The sequence below is a fragment of the Petaurus breviceps genome, unplaced genomic scaffold, assembly GCF_028583685.1.
Source record: "Petaurus breviceps papuanus isolate PSGF00001 unplaced genomic scaffold, PetGlider_PUasm1.0 90977, whole genome shotgun sequence".
Classification (NCBI taxonomy): Eukaryota; Metazoa; Chordata; class Mammalia; order Diprotodontia; family Petauridae; genus Petaurus; species Petaurus breviceps.
The window spans coordinates 33,319,208-33,333,973 of NW_027187391.1; the positions used below are offsets into that span (position 1 = coordinate 33,319,208).

Genomic DNA, 14,766 nt, shown 5'->3' on the forward strand with positions numbered 1-14,766 from the left:
ATTCAGTACTGGCTATAGATGTTAGGCCAACCATTCTCTGTATGCACTAGTAGATGTAATCTAAGGTTCTCATTAATTTTAAAGATCTAATATCTGGTCACACCACTCTTACATATAGAGATGTTCTTTCAAAAGTGCCAATGAATTGAATAATTCACTTGGGCCTGGTGAAAGAAATAAATAAAAAGTGAAATAAATAAATGAAACATCATTATATGCCCAATAAAAAGGGTTGATTTGTTAGTTTTTATTAATGACTGATTTGTCATTTAAATCCCACAGAACCAGAAAGAGTCCTCATATGGAAAGCAATTCCTCATCTGTAGAATGAGTGGGTTGTACTGGATAACCTTGGTGATCCTTTCTAGTTGTTTTCTTTTTGGAGGGCAGTTGGGGTTAAGTGACTTGCCCAAGGTCACACGACTAAATTTTGTGTTGTGTCTGAGGCCAGATTTGAACTCAGGTACTCCTGACTCCAGGGCCAGTGCTCTATTCACTGCACCACTTAGCCGCCCCTATCCTTTCTAGTTTTAATAATTAATATGTCTGTAAACTTATGGAATGCTCAATATAGAGCAACTGAGAAGTGTGAATGACCCAAGAGATCTTATTCCAAGTTCTCTCAAGCAATCACATGTAGAAGTTAGTTCAGAAAGGATGAAGGTTGGGGTGGCTAGGTGGCACAGTGAATAGAGCATTGGCCCTGTAGTCAGGAGGACCTGAGTTCAAATCCGACCTCAGACATTAAACATTTACTAGTCATGTGACCTTGGGCAAGTCACTTAACCGCAATTGCCCCTTCAAAAAGCAAAAACAAAAACAAAAACAAGGATGAAATAACTCAGAACTAACAGAAAAATCACTAAGAGAAAAATAACACAGGTTTTGTTTGAGATCAAGTCTTCACCTGGTCTATTTTGTCCCCTTCCACCCATCTCTTCCCCAATTTTATTATAGTACTCTTTTTTTTCCTTTGGGAGACCAATACAGTACTGGTGGAATGTGTGAGCCACAGGTGTGCACAATCTTGGAAGACAGGAGATTAGAGTTGAGCTTTCCAACTAGTAAGAGGGTTGAAAAAGATATGGCATCATTGAAAGATACATGTGTGCACTATACTTGCAGGAAAGTAGGGTCACAGATGAAGATGTATAGACTAATCCTTGATTTTCCCCTCCACTCTTTTATCTTCTAGCCCATTTGGCATGTTTCTGCAATAACAAGGAATAATGAATAATAATTAAATTCATTTCAATTCAGTAAAATGTATTAAACATCTACTATCTTCCAGGTGTTGTGATGGGTGCTGTGGATACAAAGCAGTTAATCGACCAATCAAGGAAAAGATATTTTTATGTCTATTGTGTGTTAGGCATTATTCTAGGTTCTGGTAATAAAAAGATAAAAGTAAAACAGCTCCTACTTTCAAGAATTTTATGTTCTCTTGGAGAAAAAAACTATGTATGTAGATAAGTAAATAAATGCAAAATATATATTCAAAGTAATTTTGATAGGAAGTCTAATAATTAAGGGTGAGTAGCCCTAGAAAGATTTGAAGGAAGCTAGGGATTCCAAGAGGCAATAGTGAAGAGGGAGAGCATTCCAGGCATGGGAAACTGCCTGAGTAAAGACATGGAGGGAGAGATATTCAGTGTCAACTATGGAGAATATATAAAGTAGGCCAGTTTGGCTGGAGTGTAGCATACGTGAAAGGGGAGTAATGTGAGATCAGTGTGGAAAGATCAGTCTGTCATAGTCAGAGTATTGAGAGCTAGAGGGAACTTCAGAAATCATATCTAGTCCTTGTGTTCTTAACCTTTTCAGCATCATGGATCCCTGTGTCAATCTACTGAAAACTTTGAACCTGTTAGCATAGTGTGGTTGAAAAAATTCATAATAGAAGGATATATTAAATTATAGTTAGAGGCTACCAAAAATAAAGATGCATTATTTTCTCATTCAAATTCATGGTCTCTTGGAAATCTGTTCACTAACCCTAACCTGGACCTCAGGTTAAAAATCCCTGATCTTTCATTTTGCATTTGTATAAATTCTCAGAGAAATGAAATAGTGGTGCTCTCAAGGTCACAATACAAGTGAGAATACTTGGAATTTGAACCTAGGCTCATTGGCCACTGTGCCACATTGTGCTTAGACCCTTCTTTGAATGGTACCTCATTTCCTGGAGCCAAGAAGGAAGGGGAGAGTGTAGCCTCCCATACCTTCCTCTTGAGTCACCCTCTTCTCTCTCATTGCCTCACAAGGTCTCTCTTTTACCTGAATGTCTTTCACCAGAGAAGGGATTGAAGAAATAGGTTTGTACCTAACATACATACAGGAATCTGGAGAGAGTGTCTAGAGACTTGATAGGCACCAAAGACTAATGGTAATGTGCTCTCTCCCACTTTTAATATATTCCCTCATGACAGAATGGAGTTTTTCTTCCAGGGATGGGTAATGATTTCTTTGCCTGCCAGTGAAGAGAGAGAGAGAGAGAGAGAGAGAGAGAGAGAGAGAGAGAGAGAGAGAGAGAGAGAGAGAGAGAGAGAGAGAGAGAGAGAGAGATGGCTTGTCCCACTTATGGACAGAACACTGTCTTCTAATAGGCTCTAGAAAGTGATAGATGGGGTAGCAGATGCTTCCTCTAGCCTCAGGCTCTTTCTCTCAGTCTGAGATCCCTGAGAGAAACTCACTAAAGATTGTTCAACTCCTCAGCAGAAGACTCCCAGAGTAGACGGGGCATCTTGGCCTCAGTAAATGTGCTGACTCTAAGAGGTTGGGGTCCTTAAGAGGAAAGAGTTCCTTTTCCTTCCCTGTCTCTCCTGTCATGACTGCCCCCTTACCTATAGTACTAGCATTAAGACTGACCATGATCTCTAAAACTGGGGCCAAGTACACTAAAATTTGGTCTCTTGGGAACAGGATCCTATATCATTAGTCATCCATCTGTCTGTGAGTCACTGAGATGCCCCAGGTCCAAGGGGGAGTTTCTTTCACTCTCTCCACTCTCCACTTTCACCAGGCACATTGGGCAAAGCTCCTCCAACTTGTGCCTGACGAGTGACCCAGACACCTGTCTGTCTGCAACATTATCCATAGGTCAGTACTGCCTTGCCCCCAGGAGGCCTGACTCAAACCCTTTGCACTTTGTTCAGCTTGGCTCTCCAACAACCCTTGTCCTCTTCTGGCATTCAAAAGTAGAGACGACTCTGCTAATGATCAATTTTCATAGCCTTAATGCAAGAGCAATGCCCAGATCCACTGAATACTTTCTTTTAGGGTCAATTTGCACATGGAGGCAGGGGAGAAATGCAGATGGATTTTTCTTCCCAATACGTCTAGAGTTAATCAGGTCCAGGACTCCAAGCCCACCCTAGGCTTCCTTTCCCAAACAGCTGAACTGTTTCTGGTGTGTTTCAATCCTTAAACTGAGTGAGCAAGGGAGAGAGTCTGCGACTGATTGAAGCATCTGCTGCCCATCCATCACCTCCCCCAGCCAGTTGAAGCAGGACATTTCGGTCTGTGGCCTCATATGGCCATCTCTCTCCCCAACTGCTGACTGTAGCAGATGAAGAAATCACTACTACCCAGTGGTCAGTGTAAGAAAAACACTGGGTTGTCATGAGGGAATAGATTAACATATGTGAGGACTCATTACAGTTAGTACTTCATTAGTCTAAATACCTTCTAAATCTAGTGATGTGCTGTTTGCTTATGGGCCTGGGTGAAAAAACTTATTTGATTCAATTCGATACAACAGAAAATTATTAAGTGTGAGACACTCTGCTGGGTGACACAAAGACAAAAATGAATTTTTAAAAAATCCTGCCCTCAAAGAGTTTATATACTATGTACATTGATAAATAACTACAAAGTATTTTCAAAAGACATAGAACACTACCAGCTAGAGTTACTGGGGAAGGAAGTAACTAACACCTGAGCTAAGTCTGGAAGGAAACTAAGCATTCTAAGAGACATAAATGGTGGGGGAATGTGTTCCAGGTTTAGTGAACAACATGTGCCAAAATATGGAGGCAAGTGATGGAATCCTTGCTCAGGGAATTGTAGGAAACAATAGGATATTTTGGCTGAAATATAGAGTATATGAAGGGTAGTAATGTGGTGCAATGAATAGAATGCTAGGCCTGGCGTAAGGAGAACCTGAGTTCAAATCCAGCCTCAGACACTTACTAGCTGTGTGACCTGGGCAAGTCACTTAACCCTGTTTGCCTCAGTTTCCTCATCTGTAAAATAATATGGAAAAGGAAATGGCAAACCCTTCCAGTGTCTTTGCCAAGAAAACCTGAAGTGAGGTCACCGAGAATCGGACAGTACTGAAAAAGTTTTATAGTGACTAGACTGCTGGGATTGGAGTCAGGAAGAATAATTTTCCTGAGTTCAAATCTGGCCTCAGACACTAAGTGTGTAACCCTGGACAAGTTAATTAATCCTGTTTGTCTCGGTTCTTCATCTGTAAAATGATCTGGAGAAGGAAATGGCAAACCACTCCAGTATCTATCTTTGCCAAGAAAACCCTAAGTCAGATTGCAAAGAGTAGGACACAACTAATTGATTAAACAACAATGTGAAGTCATTCTAAAAAGATAGATGGAAGCTAGATTGTGTCTTTCAACACCTTTAGGATCATAGATTTGGATTTAGAACTGGAAAGGAACAACAATTTACTGAGTGTCTGTTATGCACCAGGCACTTTACAAATATCTCATTTAAGGCTTCCTAGTCCAACCTTCCTTCACATTGACTTATTAGCAGACGTCAGGGGTGCAATTTTGGTGTTGTCATTCCATATTAGCAAGCTTTAAGCGATGCTTAAAGGTGCTAAGTGTGAAAAAGTATAGTTTTAATATTAATGTAAATTCATCATGAATGAATCACAGTCTATGAATTATTTAGATGATGGATTAACCATCTATTCAACAAGCATTTTTAAGTGATTACTATATACTAAACACATTGTATGTATATATATGTGTGTAGAATCACATATTTAAAGCTAGTTATATGTCCATAGACATTATGTCACTCACTGGCTTCACAATTCCTTAGAGAATGTGTTTTTTAAGTGTTTTGTCCAGTGTCACAGTGAGGATTTGAACCTACGTCTTCTAGCTACAAAATGAGTTCTTCCCACTCTGTACCAAGATAACTTTTTTTTTTTTAACAAGGACATCTTTTCTTTTTGCTCCCTTATGTGAGTGGCATTCATTCTTGGAACCTCAGTGCTTTTCTCTTGGCCCCCCCCCCCCAATTCTGCTGTGTTTGAATTCAGGCCTTCTGTCATCTCTTGCCTGGATTATCACAATAGACTCCTAAGTGGCCTCTCACCCTTCACTCCTTCCTGTCTCAAACCTATCCTTTGCACAGCTTTCAAAATGTTATTGCTAAAACACAAATTCAATTGTGTCACCCCTTAACCCTCCCTCCCCAACAAAATCATCAATGCCTCATGATTGCCTCTAGGGAAAAAAATCCTCAGTCTGGCACTGAAAACTCTTCACAATCTGAGTCACATCACTTTTCTAGTCTTCTTTCCTACCATTCCCCTTTGCATAATCTCTGACCTATTCAAGCTAACTCACTACAAACTACTCTAGTTGAACCACTAGCTTTTCCTCATCCATGGGATTCCATCTCTTACCTTTGTCCCTTTGCACAAGTGATTTCTCAGGATGGGCATAGACTTTCTTCTCACCTTAGTTCAGATGCCATCTCTTCCAGGAGACCTTGCTGATCCTCCCAGTTAGTAACATCTCCCTCTTGAAATTATTTTTTCATATTATTGAATATAACATGACATATCATGTCACATTATAGGATCTGTGTGATAATAATCCTAATAGCTAGGATTTATATAATGCTGCAAGGTTTACAAAGTGAGTATCGAATGTGTTAATATATGCAAAGCACTTTGAACACCTTAAAATGTTGCATAAATGTTTGCTATTGTTATGGTTATTATTATGGTTATTCATATCAATTGAATTAAAATTTAATAATAATTTGTATTATTCATCTTGAGCTTATTATTACTACTGTTAGTGGGAGGCATCATGTCATAGGGTAGATAAGGTTGTTCTGGGGTTGTGACTACCTAGGTTTAAGTTCTGCCTTTGACATGTGTTAGTCATCACGTGTCCTCTTTGCTCCCCAGGCAGCTCTGTAAGCCTTTAAGTTATGGAACATTCCCACAGTGTGATTCCTCACTAGGAAGCTACTTATACTAATTAAATCCCAGGTTTGGATAAAACCAAAATTAACCCTATCGATAAAACCACTTTTCACTGATAGCAAAAAAGGAGAGGGGAGCAGAGTGGAAATTTCGAGAGACAGATACTCTGGCGGGGCAAGTGAGAAATCAACTGAAATAAGGGTGGTTGGAATAAAGTGGAAACATGGAAAAGATGAAGAAAGGATGGTCATTATGAGATTTCACAAGATCTGGTGAAAAAAGAGGAAGAAAAGAAAGGAATGAAACATGCATGGCTCTGGAAAATGTGAAGTTTGAGGTGGTCATATTTCTTCCACCACCTTCGTTTTACCTTTCCACTATCACCCACCAAGAATCATTTGATTCTGCCTCCTTCTCTGGGTATCTTAAATGTGACCCCACTTTCTCACATGCCCAAGACCCAAGCATTTCTCTCGATACTGCCCTGTCCTTCCCAGCCATTCTCTTGCCAATCTCTCCTCTAATCTCCTGCCTTCCAGCATCCTGCACACTCCACAGTCCACACATTCCTGGAGGTCAGGACACAGCTCCCAGGGCTCTTTCATCACTCAAAGAGCAGACTATTGCTACAAAGCAGAGGACACAGGGCCAGGCAGCCCAATTAAAATTCATTCACACTATTCTCTGATTGGCTAAAGCCTGGCTGCTGGTGGGGACTAAGATCAACCCATTTAGTGAATTGTCATTCAAAAATAGATTGGACTTCAACACTTAGACTTGATTGATATACCTATTAGGGGGAGGGAAGGGGTAAGAGAAAGAGCGCTGGACTTTGCATTTTGTTTTCTTTGTATTCTCAGTGTCTAGTACAGTGCCTTAGCAGAGTGGACTTTCTGATTGTTTATCTTGTCACTTATGCTCTGATTCACCGTGTTTGCCTGTGTGCACACACGTAGCATATTGAACGTATTAGCCCTTCCAGCTCTCAGTCTTCTGATCCTTTGCCCCCAGCATATGTTGGACTGCAGGAGAATTATTGTTATTTGTCCTTCTTTCTCAAAGAGGACCCTGACATCAGGAGCATGATGCTATGACTTCATCACTCAGCAGGTGTAGAACTTTTCTCCATGTTCGGAAAGATTTTTATTTTTTATACACTTCAATACTTCAGTAACATCAAGGCTATCCTTGAATTTTTATTTATTGAATTTTTATTCAATGTATAGAAGAATGTATAAAATGTATAAACAAACTGAATGAATGTAATTAAATTGAATGTGTTTTGCTGTGTTTCTTTAAATAGGTACCTGTAACACTTGTTTCATATAGTTACTGCAAGGATCAAATATGCAAAAATTCTCTGGCTTCAAAGCTCTTCATAAACTGCCCTTGTGCCTTCACCTTCAATCTTCTTCCACCTAATACTCTCCCATCTACTCCATGTATGATTCAGTGACATTGGCCTTCTTGCTGTTCCTCAAAGAAGATGCTCCATTTTCTGACTCTTGGCATTTTCATTTACTATATGCTATGCCATCAGCACTCTCCCTCTTTATCTCAGCCTTCTGCCTTCCCTGGCTTCCTTCAGGTCCCAGCTAAAATCCCACATTCTCTGTGAAGTCTTTCTCAATCTCTCTTAATTCTAAGGTCTTGCCTCTATTGATTATTTCCAATTTATTTTTATGTGACTTGTTATTACAGAGTCGTTTCCATGTTTGTCTCCCCCATTAGACTGAGATCAGAAGCTTTTATGTTTCTTTATATCCCCAGCACTTAATATAGTGCCTGGCACATAGCAGGTATTTAATACATGTTTATTGGTTGAATGACTTTATAGCACAGCAAAATGTTAGTTATCATTACTATTCATCCCTGTCCTTGTGGCCTTACAGGGATTTTGTAGGCATCTGTCCCTGAGCTTGGGTAAAGTCATACATAGCATCCTGCTCAGGTTTGCAGGTGACACAAAACTTGGAGGTATGACAGTGTCAGGATTCAAAAAAAAATCATGTTAATTGGAAAGACTTACATGAACTGATGCAGAGTAAAGTGAACAGAACCAAGAGAACATTGTGCACGCTAACAGCAGCATTGTGCAAGGACCAACTTTGACAGTTAGTTCTTTTCAGCAATACAATGATCTAAGACAATTTCAAAATTTCATGATGGAAAATGTTATCCACATGCAGAGAAAGAGTTATGGAGTCTGAATGCAGATCAGAGCATACTATTTTCACTTTTTTTGTTTTTGTTTTTTCTTTCTTGTGGTTTTTCCCTTTTTGTTTTGATTCTTCTTTCACAGCATGATTAATGTGGAAGTATTTTTAATATGATCATACATTGTAACCTATATCAGATTGCATGTTGTCTTGGAGAGGATGGAGGGAAGGGAGAGGAAAAAAATTTAGAACTCAAAATCTTATCAAAGTGAATACTGAAAACCAAAAATTAATTAATTAATTTTAAAAGGATCAGGGTAAAGCCAGTCTGGAATATTTGGTTGAATTATGGTATGGTGGGATGAACATGGGCTCTAGAATCAGAGGATCTGGGTTTAGATCTTATCTTTGATGCTTGCTACCCAGGTGACCTTTATTTCAGTCTCTGATAGTCATGGGGTCCTTATCCTCATTTAGACTAATCCCTCTCCCTCTCCCCTTGATCCCATTCTGGCCAATATTCTCCCATGGATCAGCAGCTCAATCATTTCTACTCTTTCTCTTTGGTCTCTCCTTGTCTACTGATTCCTTTCTAGTTGTCTAAGAATTAATAGAAACCTTGAAAGTCATTTAAAAACATCCTCTACAATATTCACAGCAAGTGACCATCCCATCCATCATGATTGAAGATCTTCAAGCAATGGAGAGCTCACTACTTCAGAAGGTAGTCAATTTCATTTTTCCAACAGCTTCAGGTTACTGGAAAGTTATTCCTTATGTCAAAAGAAGTTCTGCTTTTCTGTAACTTTTACCTGTGGGTCCAAGTTCTGTCCTCTGGAGATAAGAAGAATAAAGCCAAACCCCATTACACACACACACACACACACACACATACACACACACACACAATCTTCAAATATTTTAAGACAATTATTGTATTTTTCCACAAATCTATTCTTCTATAGACAAAGTATTCACAAATCTTATATATAGCATCATTATGGATTCTTTTCTCACTACCATCTCACTAACAAAATAATATGATTTGATCAAGGAGTCAAAATATTTTTAACATGGTAATATGATAACAGCTAAATTGTGCAGTGGATAGAATACTAGGCCAAGAGTCAGGAAGACTCATCTTCCTGAGTTCACATCTGGCCTGTATGACCCTGAGCAAGTTGCTTAACCCTGTTTGACTCGGTTTCCTCGTTGTAATGATAATGTGAATTTAAAGATAATCCCATGAGCCTGTGGTGGAAGGAGCTTGCTGAATGGGTGGAGCAGAGCCCAAAGGAAGCTGGGAGTCAAAGCAGCTAGAGCTGGAGGGTGGAGAGGATGCAGGCAAGGAGGCAGCTAGGTATGGTGTGCCTCCCTGCTGTGTTATGCTGTAATAACTTCTTTGTTGCTATGATGGATTCGGTTTTTCTGGTGTTGGGATTTGGCTTTCTGGTATTTGAATAAATGTTTTAGTCTGTTATATTTTGTTATTCAGAACTATGACAGCATATTCACAGTCACTGCCAATGCTGTGAATATTGAGTTGATGCTATACTCATCTATAAAATGATCCGAAGAAGGAAATCACTTCAGTATCTCTGCCAAGAAAACTCCAAATAGGTCACAAAGAGTCAGACACAACTGAAATGATGAATAGCACCAATAATACTAATCAACAGTTACATAGCACATTGAGCTTTATGAAGCACTATGCTTACAATGTTTCTGTGAGGCAGTTAGAATACTAAGGCTGGAACCAAAAGAAAATATACCAACAATAATACTCATCATTTATAGGGTGCTTGAAGGTTTGCAAAGTGCTTTACAAATATTGCCTCATTTTATCTTCATAATAACCCTGGAAAGTAAGGTGTTATTATCACCATTTTACAGATGAGGAAACTAAGGCAGACAAGGATTAAATAACTTGTCCAGGGTTACACTGCTAGTAAATGTCTAAGGAAGGATTTGAACTTAGGTCCTTCTGACTCTAGATCTAGTGCTCTAGCCACAATGCCACCTAATTGTCTAGTTAAAAAGGGCATAGGACAATAATTGGAGATTGGCATCCTAGTGAACTTGGCCAAATCTCTTAATTTTTCTGAGATTCAATTTTATCTTCTGAAAAATGAGAAGGCTAGATTAGATGGTTTCAAGAGTCCCTTCTAGCTTTCATATTTTATGGTACTCTTCAATGTGATAGATCACCAAATATGGCCCTGATCCCCAAACCTCTTAGGTCACATCTTCCATTGGCTAGAACAGTGGTCTCTAAACTTTTTTGATCACTCACTTCATCAGTAAAATATTTTCAATCATGTATCAAAGAGATCTGCACATTTGTTTATAAATCACAGCAACATTACATTGTTACATATGTTATATTGTTATGTATTAATTATATATTGTTACAATATATTATATAATCAATGTATGTACTATATACATTATAAAACAATTTAATTTTTAAAATAAGATAAAAATGAAATAAATAATATTTTAGAATATTTTTATTTTATTATTAACGTTACAAAAAACCTATTTGCTTTTAATAACAATATGACTGAATTTGCTTCATTATTTTTGCAAAATCCCTGACTATGTCTTGGAGGAACAGGATAAATTTATAAATAATAATTGTTTCTTAGTAATTAAACATTCAGTTTATTTATTCTCTAAAGCTAACCAAACAGGTGAATTTCTTTTTTAAAATACTTCTAAAAATAAAGTATATGTCAAGCTATTAATCAAATAATAGGTCATAACAGCCGGTGACTATAATAGCTTTACAGCAGGAGTCATATTTCCCTTCTCTATAGCTATTTGCTAGCTATTTGTCTTAGGTAGTATTTGTTTTGCTTGGATGTTGGCAAGTATGTGGCCCAGTGGCTAGAGTGCTGGGCCTAGAGCCTGGAATATCTGAGTTCTAATCTTGCAACAACCTGCATGAACCTGGGCAAGTCACTTAACCTGTTTCAGTTTCCTCCTCTGTAAAATGGAGATATTAATAACAAAAATGAGATGATATTTGTAAAATGCTTTGCAAACCTTAAAGTGCTATATAATTACTAGTTGTTGTTGTTGTTAAATTGCTATCATTAGCCTTATAAATTGATTGAATTGCATAGGATAAAGCTTATGTGTAGCTCTTAGTCAAGGAGACCTAGAATGGGAATATATTAACTGAGTTAAAGCCTGTTCTTGGAGTGAATCCTGTGGAAAACAGTATTCAGAAGGAAGGCTAAGCCTTGGGATTTGACAAACCATTTATTCCTGAGTGTACTGTTATAGTTAGTGACCTAGATGTATTCTAGGCAGTGAGGATCTGGAGAGTTACATCTGTGTATCTTTACTGTTCATATTATGCAAAAGCACCTTAAAAATTATTTGCCTCAATGATCTAATGTCTCTAGATTGTGAGCTTGTATCTGGGCCCGCTGTTAACAATGAAAAAATAATATGTAAAAGTGATTTCAACTCAGCAGCAAGTTTTCCAAATCATTCCATTATTCTTTCTTTATATGGTTTTGCTTAATGGATGCTAATGTACTTTAAGTGTTTATTTGCATTAGGATATTTTAGTTTTCTTTTTGTGTGAGGGAAAGGAGCAGAAAGAAGACCAGTTTGGTTGGACTATAAAATGTAGGAAGGGAACTAATGTGTGATAAGAGAAAAAAGATGGTTTGGGGACAGGTTGTGATGAGCTTTACGTATCAAATGGAGTGATTTATATTCACTCTCACCCCTGCTCTTGCTGTCAAGACTTTGGCAATGTGGTGAGGCCTAGGCACCCCTTCTAAAATGCATACAATTACAAATGAAATCAGTTAGATTGAAGTAAAATACCTTTTCCTCCATACATTTTCATGGAACCCTGGAATACTATTTAAGGATGTTTTGGGAGTCTACAGGCCCCAGGCTAAGAACCCCACCCTAGAGGAAATAGGGAGCCAGTAGAGTTAATTGAATAAGGGGTGATATAGTCAGTCTTACACTTTGGGAAAAATCACTTTGGCAGATAATATGGAGGAAAGATAGGAGTGGGGAGAGAATTATAGAAGGGAAGACAATTGGGAATCCATTGCTATAGTCCAGGAAAGAGTCAATGATGGCTTAAACTAGGGTAGTAGCTACATGGGTGGCCATGTGGGACACATGTAGAGGGTATTAAGGAGGTAGAAATGACAAGACTCAGCCACTATTTTGGTACAAAATATTTTGGGACAAATAAAAGTGAGGATCCAAGGATGACAAGGGATAGACAACCTGAAACAAAAATGGGGAAGTTAAGAAGGACTGTCTAGGAGATAATGTAGTAAGAGCTTCAAGGCAGATTTCTACCCCCATGCCTATTCATCCTGTTCGATTCACTCTGTTCTTCTCAAAATGAAGAGAAAGGACAGGACCACAATCCTGTAGAACATAAGGAAACCCACTCTATAGAAGAAGGGAGGGGCAATGGGTCGGTAGGCAAAGAAGTGGTCATGGAGTCTTTCCAATGCACTTGTGCCACTGGGTGCCTGAGTTAAGATTAAATTATAATTGCTCTGAAGGACAGGCATGGCGCCAGAAGCTGGGAAGTTTGGATTATTGTACAATGGTGGGAGAGAATCTATGAGGACACTGTTGGGCTAAAATGGGTAAAAGGTAAGTGTGGTTGTTTTGGAGATAAACACCAGGATTGACTCGGTGTTTGTGCATGTGTGTGTGTGTGTGTGTGTGTGTGTGTGTGTATAACATCCCCTTAAGACATACCCTGGAATGTTCCAAAAATAAGGAAACATTTGAGCATATTGTTGTTAAGTTTTTTGGTTTGGTTTTCTTTTTGGGTGGTTCATTTTTTTGGTAATGTATGATGAGCATATGAAGGGAAAGAAAAGCACAGCACACTGACTGCCCTCCTCCAGACCAAAGTGAAGAGACAGTGTTGCACAGTGGGTTGAGGACTAACTGCTGTTTGGAAGTCTAGAGTTCAAAGGCTGGCCTCAGACACTCACTCATTGTATACCCCTGAGTAAGTTTCTAAACTTCTCTGGGCTTCAGTTTCCTCATCCAGAAAATGGGAACAACAATAATATCTTCAGTGACTTTTCACAGGATTGTAAGGGTTGAATGAGATAATACATTTGTAAAAGATCATCTTAAGACATTGACATTACCGGGCATTCTCAACACACCCTCCTTTTGGACTGATTTCTTAAGAGTTTTCACAGTGTCATGTGGTATATTATATAATTCACAGTGTTTCTTCATGTTTCAACATTTTTCAGATGGAGGCAAAATGTGTTCTTTCACTGATTTTTGTAGTGATCTCTCTTCCATTCCCCCCACCAATACTGCAATTCTAATAGTCTTCTAAGAAGTTCTGAAGTCTTTCTCCCAGGTGAGTTTCCTTCAATGACAGTAAAGCATGACCCTTCTATGACCCTCCCATCTTTTCTGATCCTTGGGACCATCAAACTTGGGTATATCCTACAAAATCCCCATATCTCTCAATCTTCCTACTCAAGAGATCCTCAAAGCCCAAGTCCCATCTAAGTATCCAGGCAGACATGAGTAAAATAATCTCTACAAATTTTATTCTAATATGGGGGATGTGCAGAGAGGCCTCAATTTACCTCAAAATTTTCTTTTTTTTTAAATTTTTTTGGTCTTTATTAATTTGTTTGTTTGCTTTTAGTTTACAAGATTCAGTTCCACAATTCCTTGAGTTTCAAGTTTTCTCCCCCTCCCTCCCCTCCCCTCTCCCATGGTGGCATACAATCAAGTATAGGATCTGTAAATACTTTCACATTAGACATTAGTCAGGTTATAAAGAAGGATTGTAACGGATGGAATGAACAATGGGAAAGAGGAAACAAGACCAAACAAGAAAAAGAAAGAGAGCAGGTATCTTGCGTCAATCTGGATTCAAACTCAGCTCTTTCTCTGAATGTAGACATCTCTCTCTCTCCATCATGAATCTTTTGGAGTTGACTTATAATCCTGCATTTCTGAGAAGAGTCCAGTCTATCAAAATTGGTAATTGCACATACGTTGTGTCTATAATTGTGTACAAATTTCTCCTGGTTCTGCTCTTCTCACTCAACATCAGTTCATATAAGCCTCTCCAGGTAAATATGAAGTCCATCTGCTCCTCATTTCTTATAGCACAATAGTATTCCATTACATTCATATACCACAAATTGTTCAGCCATTGCCCAATTGATGGGCATCCCCTTAATTTCCAATTCTTTGCCACTACAAAAAGAACTGCTATAAATATTTTTGTACATATAGGTTTTCCTATCACTTCTGTGATCTCTTTGGGATACAACCTTACCTCAAGATTTTCATAAAAAGGGGTGAGGTTCACAAAGCTTGGGGTGGAGTGACAGACACAAGAATAACTCATACATACATGCAAGAGCATTAGTG

At 38.6% G+C, this 14,766-nt stretch overlaps 1 long non-coding RNA gene across 3 annotated transcripts in view; it reads left to right on the forward strand.

Annotated features, from left to right (window-relative positions):
* Positions 1-14,766, forward strand: part of LOC138152907 (uncharacterized) — a 123,480-nt gene that overhangs the window by 34,800 nt on the left and 73,914 nt on the right. The window contains exons 4-5 of one of the 3 annotated variants that reach the window (XR_011166228.1): positions 8,946-9,073; positions 13,620-13,732. The exons of 1 other annotated variant lie outside the window; for it this stretch is intronic. This is a non-coding gene — a long non-coding RNA (uncharacterized lncRNA). The remainder of the gene's footprint in view (positions 1-8,945; positions 9,074-13,619; positions 13,733-14,766) is intronic. One more of the 3 variants, XR_011166226.1, reaches the window with a different exon arrangement.